The sequence below is a fragment of the Neophocaena asiaeorientalis genome, unplaced genomic scaffold, assembly GCF_003031525.2.
Source record: "Neophocaena asiaeorientalis asiaeorientalis breed wild unplaced genomic scaffold, Neophocaena_asiaeorientalis_V1.1 scaffold504, whole genome shotgun sequence".
Classification (NCBI taxonomy): domain Eukaryota; kingdom Metazoa; phylum Chordata; class Mammalia; order Artiodactyla; family Phocoenidae; genus Neophocaena; species Neophocaena asiaeorientalis.
This window is the reverse complement of record NW_020174438.1, coordinates 756,255-765,180: the sequence shown is the minus strand read 5'-3', so window position 1 is coordinate 765,180 and position 8,926 is coordinate 756,255. Positions and strand designations below refer to the sequence as shown.

At 38.6% G+C, this 8,926-nt stretch overlaps 1 non-coding gene across 1 annotated transcript; it reads right to left on the bottom strand.

Moving 5' to 3' along the window:
- Positions 1–509: 509 nt before the first annotated feature.
- On the bottom strand, positions 510–582 carry TRNAA-CGC (transfer RNA alanine (anticodon CGC)). The gene has a single exon. It is a non-coding gene; the product is annotated as a tRNA-Ala (tRNA).
- Between the last annotated feature and the right edge of the window lie 8,344 nt (positions 583–8,926).

Sequence of the window (8,926 nt, the reverse complement as noted above, 5' to 3'; positions counted from 1 at the left end):
GAGTCCGCCTGCCGATGCAGAGAACGCGGGTTCGTGCCCCGGTCTGGGAAGATCCCACATGCCACGGAGCGGCTGGGCCCGTGAGCCATGGCCGCTGGGCCTGCGCGTCGGGAGCCTGTGCTCCGCAACGGGAGAGGCCACGGCAGTGAGAGGCCCGCGTACCACAAAAAAAAAAAAAAAAAAAAAAAAGAATATGTGCAAATCTAAAAAGCTCAGGGCATATACCTAATGCTTTACTTATTTTTCATAAAATCAGTAATAACTTAAAACTACAAGTAACTAGATTATATACCTTCTAAAACGCTGCTGCTACTAAGTAATTCTGTATATTGAATTTCTGTGCCAGGAAGTATGCAATTGTTAACTATTTTACGTGATGCTTCTATGTTTTTAAATATTTGTTTATTTGGCTGCACAGGGTCTTCGTTGCTGCATGCAGGATCTTCAGTCGTGGCACGCGAACTTCAGTTGCAGCATATGAACTCTCAGTTGTGGCATGTGGGATCTAGTTCCTTGACCAGGGATCGAACCTGGGCCCCCTGCATTGCGAGCGCAGAGTCTTAGCCACTGGACCACCAGGGAAGTCCTGATGCTTCTATTTTAAATAAAAAGTTATGGGGCGGGCTTCCCTGGTGGCGCAGTGGTTGAGAGTCCGCCTTCCAATTCAGGGAACATGGGTTCGTGCCCCGGTCCGGGAAGATCCCACATGCCGCGGAGCGGCTGGGCCCGTGAACCATGGCCGCTGATCCCATAAGCCACAACTACTGAGCCTGTGCGTCTGGAGCCTGTGCTCCGCAACAAGAGAGGCCGCGACAGCGAGAGGCCCGCGCACCGCAACGAAGAGTGGCCCCCGCTCGCCGCAACTAGAGAAAGCCCTCGCACAGAAACGAAGACCCAAGACACCCAAAACTAAATTAATTAATTAATTAATTTAAAAAAAAGGTTATGGCACATACTAGATTAAACTACACCAATTGTGAGATTGAAACTTATTTCAGGGAATATATGCTTTCCAATGCTAATAAAGTTTTGGAAAAGACTGTAAATATTCAACATAAAATAATATATTAAGTTTCACTGTTTAGTAAACCCTGTGAAAGCTAAATAGTGGGTAAGAAAAACAAATTTAAGGGGTAAAAGTTCTCCTATACCTATATGCCAGCTGACGTTGGCATATAAATCAGGAGTTCCAATTCAATTTAGGACACAGCTTCCAATAAAAGCAAAATGTCTGTCCTCTACTGAGTTGCTGGGGGTTGGAAGGGTGGGGACACTTAGCAAACCAAGCAGCTGAAATTCATGTCATATCTTAAAACAAACATTGCAAATCTATTAAGAATATGAGTTCGGCTGTGGAAAAACAGTCTTTCACTGGTTAAAAAAAAAAAAACTCAGATAAAGCAGAAATAGCATAAAACAATTAAGCCAAATTAAGTCAAAACAACAGTGGTGTTTTAAGACATAATATGCATGCATGAATTTCATTACAGAAGATATTGTAGTTAAAACACCACTGAGTATACTCAAAGTGACATGTAAAAATAAAAATAGCTGAAACAAAAGGTGGTCAAACCTCAAAACAAGTGCTATAACCACCACCCAAAAATGCAAAATAAAGGAAGTTGTCTTCTTCAGAGTTAAGGGGGCGGGGGAAGAGAGTCTCATTCTATATACTAACTTTATTCAACTTGGGGGGCAGGGATCAGTTCCAGGGCCTTCCTAAATGTTTAAAGAGCAAATACAAATTGCCATTACTAACACTAGAAAAGGCAAGCAGTGTTGTATTATGTTCAGAAGTATTTTTATCAGTACTAGAAAAACTGCCTTTTAATTTACACTAATATACTAAAAAGTAAGCAAACTAAGTTTGCGTTGCTTGAGTGTACACACACACACAAACACTCGACCTAAAAGGACCCCACAAGGATGTGGGGATTATAAAACCAGGAGAATAACCAGTTATCTTAAAATTCACTTGATTTCATTAGAAAGACAAGTTATCAAATTGCAACTAGAATTATAACAATATAAATTCATGCAACAGAATCCAAGCCACATAAATTCTCCCCTACTTAAGGAACCTCTAAATGCTTAAGGAAAAAGAAAATGTGCAGTACATAATTTTAATCTCTTCCAACCGACTCTTCACATATTCATATATACTCACTACCACGGCTCGTTAGAGTAAGAATTTCACGGATGAAAATTTTATTTACTCTCCCCTCACCCAACACACACACACACACACACACACACACAGTGCCAGTAATAAAAATAGATGTTACTCCTTAAAAGTCTCTGTAAAATAAAGAAACTACAACACATGTCAAACAGAAATAAGGAGGGAAAAATACAAAGAGGCCAAACTGAGACCAAAATAATCGTAATAAAATTAAGAGGCTTCCTTAAAAAAGAAGAGGCTCAACAGGAGTTCTTTTTAAATAAAACTGAACAACATAGTGCTCAAAAAAATAGAAGGCTAACAATAAAAGGGTGAGCAAAAAAAATGTATCAAATTTAGTCAACAAAGGAAAGCAACAATGAAAACATCATTATCAAACATGGTAAAATTTATTTGGCAAGAGCTATAATGAGATTTTATAATGTCTTTATGCAATAATGGAAACAAAATTATTTACATAAAAAGTATGTAAGTCAATGCAAAAACTATTAGAAACATGGGAAGTTTAGGAAAACATTACAGCATGTAATCAAAAATAGAACACAAAAGATATGAATAAAATTAATGAAGTTTCAGTGTACATACACCAAATTTTATACTTTAGAGCAGAGGCAGATTCACCACAAAATGAATGTTGGGTTTTGAGGCCCTTCATTTACACAAATGCCTCTTTTCTCATTCTAAACAAATATTCATCTGTGTACATAATTCTGTATTCTTTCTTAAAGAGGGACCCCCAAATCACATAGGCTTCAGGCCCCTCAACACTTGGATCTGTCCCTACACTAAAGAAAAATATCGTCTCTAATGTCTAAAAATACCAGGTCCCGGGCTTCCCTGGTGGCGCAGTGGTTGAGAGTCCGCCTGCCGATTCAGGGGACGCGGGTCCGTGCCCTGGTCCAGGAAGATCCCACATGCCACGGAGCGGCTGGGCCCGTGAGCCACAGCCGCTGAGCCTGCGCGTCCGGAGCCTGTGCTCCGCAACGGGAGAGGCCACAGTGGGGAGAGGCCCGCGTGCAGCTAAAACAAAACAAAACAACACAAAACAAAAACCAGGTCCCTAGCCACAATGCCAAAAACAAAACAAAATATAATTAAATCTATTGTACTGAATGTCCAGTTTTATACTCTGCATTTACCTCCTATTTAATGCGTATTTCCTCCTTGCCAAATACTCTCTTAAAAATTAATTTTAATGACATGGACAATTATTTAATCCATCTTTATTATTCATCATATGGGCCAGCGATCCTCAACCTTTTTGGCACCAGGGACCGGTTTCATAGAAGACAATTTTTCCGGGGGCAGTGGTGGGGGGAGATGGTTCAGGCGGTAATGCGAGCAATGGGGAGCAGCAGATGAAGCTTCGCTCACTTGCCCGCTGCTCACCTCGTGCTGTGCGGCCCGGTTCCTAACAGGCCACGGACTGGTACCGGTCCACAGCCCAGGTGTTTGGGAGCCCTGATATAGGCTATTTCCAAAATCTTATTATAAGTAACACTGTCTCAAAACTTTGTATATAAATCTTTGCACCTTATAGCAAATTACTTCATCAGGAAAAATGCCTTGAAAATTAACTACTATGTCAAAATTTATGACATTTAAGACTAATTCAGATTTTTGATATACAATTTCAGTAGCAATGTGAGAGTACCCATATCCTTATATCTTTAACCTACAACAAATAACCTTTTATTAATCTTTGTCAATTGATAATTTTTAAAATGGCTTTTAAAAAAAAGTTAACTAGGTTTTTATTTTTTTATTATTTTTTAACATCTTTATTGGAGTGTAATTGCTTTACAATGGTGTGTTAGTTTCTGCTGTGTAACAAAGTGAATCAGCTATAGATATACATACATCCCCATATCTCCTCCCTCTTATGTCTCCCTCCCACCCTCCCTATCCCACCCCTCTAGGTGGTCACAAAGCACCAAGCTAATCTCCCTGTGCTATGAGGCTGCTTCCCACTATCTATTTTACATTGGGTAGTATATATAAGTCCATGCCACTCTCTCACTTCGTCCCAGCTTACCCTTCCCCCCTCCCCCCGTGTCCTCAAGTCCCTTCTCTATGGCTGCGTCTTTATTCCTGTCCTGCCCCTAGGTTCTTCAGAACCTTTTTTTTTTTTAAGATTCCATATGTATGTGTTAAAATACAGTATTTGTTTTTCTCTTTCTGACTTCACTCTGTATGACAGACTGTAGATCCATCCACCTCACTACAAATAACTCAATTTCGTTTCTTAAAATGGCTTTTTTTTGCTAATCAGTAAGGGGTGACAATTTAAAACATTTATTATACTTTGTTTTTTAATTGTCTGTTGCTCACCTGTTGCCATTTTTCTTCTGAAACATAGGAATTGTTTGTATCATCAGCCAATTTTTTAAAAATATGCAACTGTGAGATGCCTAAAATTAACCCCACACTCTCAAGGCCATAAAGAGGCACCCCAATACCCCACTGGATAGTATCAGAGAAGGCCAAGTAGGAAGCCAGGACTTTCATCCCCACCAACCAATAACGAACCTCTCTCACCCAGGAGCATCACTGAAGAACATGAGGGGAGTCTGGACTTCCACCCCACCCAGCAGTAATAAGGAGTGTCTCCCCTCACCTCACGTTCCAGTGGAACCTTGGTGAAGCATCTGGAATGTCTACCTCCACCTGGCAGTAATAAGGCAGCACCTCCACCTTCCTTCTGCCAGAGCAGCATCAGAGTCAGCTAACACAGATGGTTTGAGTAAGATCCAAAGCCTCAGAACAAAATGTGTTCTGGTTTCAACAGAAAATCCAAGAACCGGGACTTCCCTGGTGGTCCAGGGGTTAAGACTCTGCACTCCCAATGCAGGGGGCCTGGGTTCAATCCCTGGTCAGGGAACTAGATCCTGCATGCAACTAAAGTTCCCACGTGCCGCAACTAAAGATCCCGCACACGGCAACTGAGACCCAACACTGCCAAATAAATATTTTTTTAAAAAGAAAGAAAAAAATCCAAGAACCAGGAGGATCTCAAACTGAAAGATAAAAGCACAATCAACAGACACCCACATCAAGATGACAGAGATGTTAAAATCATCTGACAAAGACATTAAAGCAGTCTGGACAAAAATGTTTCAACAATTACAAGCCTGCTTGAAATAAATGGGAAAAAAAAAAAAGAAGCGTCAGCAAAGAAATCAAAGAGTCAGCAAACAAATATGTTATAAAGGGCCAAATGGGAACTTAAAACTGAAAAATAGAATAACCGAAATAACCAGAATGGAAGAACAGAAATAATCAACGGACTGGAAGACAGTAGGTAGAAGCTACCTAATCTGAAAAACAGAGAGAAATAGGCTGCAAAAAAAAAAAGAATGATGCCTCAAGGTCCTGTGAGACTGTAACAAAAGATTAAACATTCATATTATCAGCATACAAGAAGGAGAGGACAAAAAGAGTAGGGCTTAAAAAGTACTTGAAGAAATAATAGCTGAAAAACTCCCAAATTTGGCAAGACATAAAGCTATACATTCAGGAAGATGAGCAAACCCTAAAAAGGTAAAAAACCTGAAGAAATCCACACCAAGACACATAATTAAACTTCTAAAAACTAAAAACAAAGAAAAAATCTTGAAGGCAGTCAGAGAAAAACACCTATCTATAGGGGAAAAACAGAATGACAGCAGATATCTCATCAGAAAACATGAAGACCAGAAGTGGCACAATTTTTCAAGTGCTGAATTATCAATCCAGAATCCTACACCCAGAAAAAATACTGTCTTATGGCAAAAAGATAAAGTAAGTATAAAGAATCTGTCATCAGCAGACTTACTCTTAAAGGATGACTAAAGAAGTTCTCTAAACAGAAAAGGAACAGTGAAAGAAGGAACCTCAGGAAGGAAGAACAGTTAGCAAAAATTATATATGGTCTGATGCAGTTCTATACGTATGCAGAAGAAATTTTTTTAAAAAGTGTATTATCAACAGGGGAGAGTAAAGGGACATAAAGGGAGGTAAGGTTTTTATACTTCACTCAAACTGGTAGAATGACAATACCAGTCAACTGTGATGGTAGATGGAAATGGTAACAGTACTTCTAGGATTTTTGTTTTGTAGGTGTTCCCACAAGTACTATTACCATCTCCATTATATTGATGAGGATATAAAAGGCTCAGAGTTGAGAAAGTATGCAGATACTAGTAAGTAGCAAACGAGACTCAATCCAACAGTCATCTGGATCCAAATCCTTACTGTATTTATTTATTCATTCATTCATTCATTCTGCATTAAAAAGAGTTTCTTGGGATTAAAACTTCAAAAACGTGGATGGGGAAAATTTTTTTCACTAACCTCTAACCAGAAATTTAGCATTTCCTTCAATAAACCACTGTAACAGCACCTGTGACTGTCACCAATAGAAATCACAGGTATTTCATATAACAGCTGTTGCAGATAAATCAGAATAGCATTTACACTCAACATGTGTTAAAAAAAGACTTCTGTTTTTAATATTTTGATAACTGTATTAAATGTAATTGGTTCTTTTATAAACCTATGTGGTATACATTTAAAAAAACAGTATTCTGAGGAGTCCAGAGGCTTTACCAGAATCCCAAGAGTCCTCTGTACCAAAGAAAAGGTCAAAGAACCCCTGCATGTAGAACATTTTCCAAATTCTGTCTACTACAAAAGTCTTAATGGATCACAGCTTCTACTTGCCACTGGAATGGGAAGAATGGCTCTCCTTATGAGAAGACACCAGAAGAAGAAAACCTGTAAAATTAAACCATGCTAGAAGCAAAACACTTTTTCCAGTTTCCAAAAATCAATACAAGAGTCCAGTCCTTCCATGACATTCAGAATCCATCCAAAATCACCAAGAGACCCCTGCAACTTACATCATGAGTTAATTTGTAGGTAACACACCCCCCAAAAGAGATCATTCAAACCTCTAAACTCAAGAACAAGAGCATTTACTCCACCTTCCCCAACCTTCTACCTCTTACCCACTCTACCCCACCCACTTCCTCTTAAGCACACATTATAATCTTTACATCTAAAGATGCCCTTTAATCATGTTTTCAATCCATTTCTTTATTGTGGGAATTAGCAACATCTAACCGTACATACTTACTTTCACACTGAAGAACAAAGAATTCCTTTTCTCTCCCATCTTACCTCTCCAAAATGCAGAAGTACCCAAATAAAGGCAAATAAAAAGCTTTCATATGAACAACCACCAACAGCATTTTTTCTAATCCTATAATCACCCAAACTTGGAAATACGATTCCTTTTCATTCACAAGGCCATCAAATGGGTAGCATATCTTTAAATAAATAATCCTATCCCCCCAAAATTATCAATTTTTGATGATAATAGTCCAGGAATTATCCATTTTATAAATGAGTGAATTTCATAAGCAAAAATGTTTAACAGTATAGCACACAGCACAGGTCTAGTATATAATACTCTAGATTTTCTTTTAATCCTTACTCACACCTATCTAAAACAACATTATGTGAGCATTCATTTTTTATATCTACTAATAGTCTAAGAATTTTATTCTGGGAAAAGGTAAAGGTATCAGTTCTTCATACAGGAAATTTAAGGCAAAATGAATCATCAGTTCCTGTAACCACCATGATGAAATCAGACACTGCTTTGGAGAAATCTTCAGAAACTGGGTATAGTAGTTTTAAAAGCAAATCACAACAAATACTCTTATACACACACATTCATACAAAAGTTGTACTCACAAACTCAATTATCAACTTTTTAACGTAATTAGAATCGCACTTAAAGTCTTATTTGTTGTTTGAATAGACAGGGAAAAAAACAGTTTCCCACCCTGAAGGAAAACCCCTAAAGAACACACTTGTGTCCTGTCAACCAAGTCATGATACCTTGAACACCAAATGAAAGGCTCAAAGTTTCCATTTGACTACATAGTTAAGTCAATTTAGAGCAAATTCTTGTTCTTAATTAACTATAAAATATCTCAGAAAATGTTATGAAGAAAAAATATTAAGACTATTTATACCTACATCCCAACTTAGGTAATAAAACATTAGCAATATGACTGTAGACCCTTACATGTCCCGCCACAATCATACTCCCCTCTCCTCTCCTTCCTCACCCCAAAAGGTAATAAATACCTAAATTTGGTGTTTGCCATTTTCACGCATTTATACCACAGTGATACTCGTAAAACAGATACCTCAGTCTTGTGAAGCTACACGTTAGAGAGAGGATGCCATTACACAGCTTGGGCCCCACACTAGCTTTCATCGGTGCCATCATCAGCAGTTTTAGCAGAAATATCAAGTCATCAAGTATGCTTCTGGTTGAAACCTCACTTACTCTTCCCTTTCTCCACTCCTCCGCTATTCCGTGCTCCTCCCAGATTCATACTGGTAACAGTCACGTAACAGAATTCCATTCATTAAATGAGTATGTATCACTCTATTCAGTTCCCCTCTAGAAAGTGTTGGCATTTTTGTTCCAACTTAACATTCCTAGTTCTGTAGAAAGACCACTGTATTTTAGGAATCAGGAAAACCAACTTAAATCCCAACTTCACTGTTTACCTGCTATAGGACCTTGAGCAAATCACTTCTTCCCAAGCCTCCATTTCCTCAACTACAGAATGGAAATAATGATGCCCATGACAATGTCATGCCGCCTTCCAATCATAAAGGGTTGGTGCTGGTATAAAAGGAAATCATGTACGTCAAAGTCCTCTGAAAACAAATATTACATAA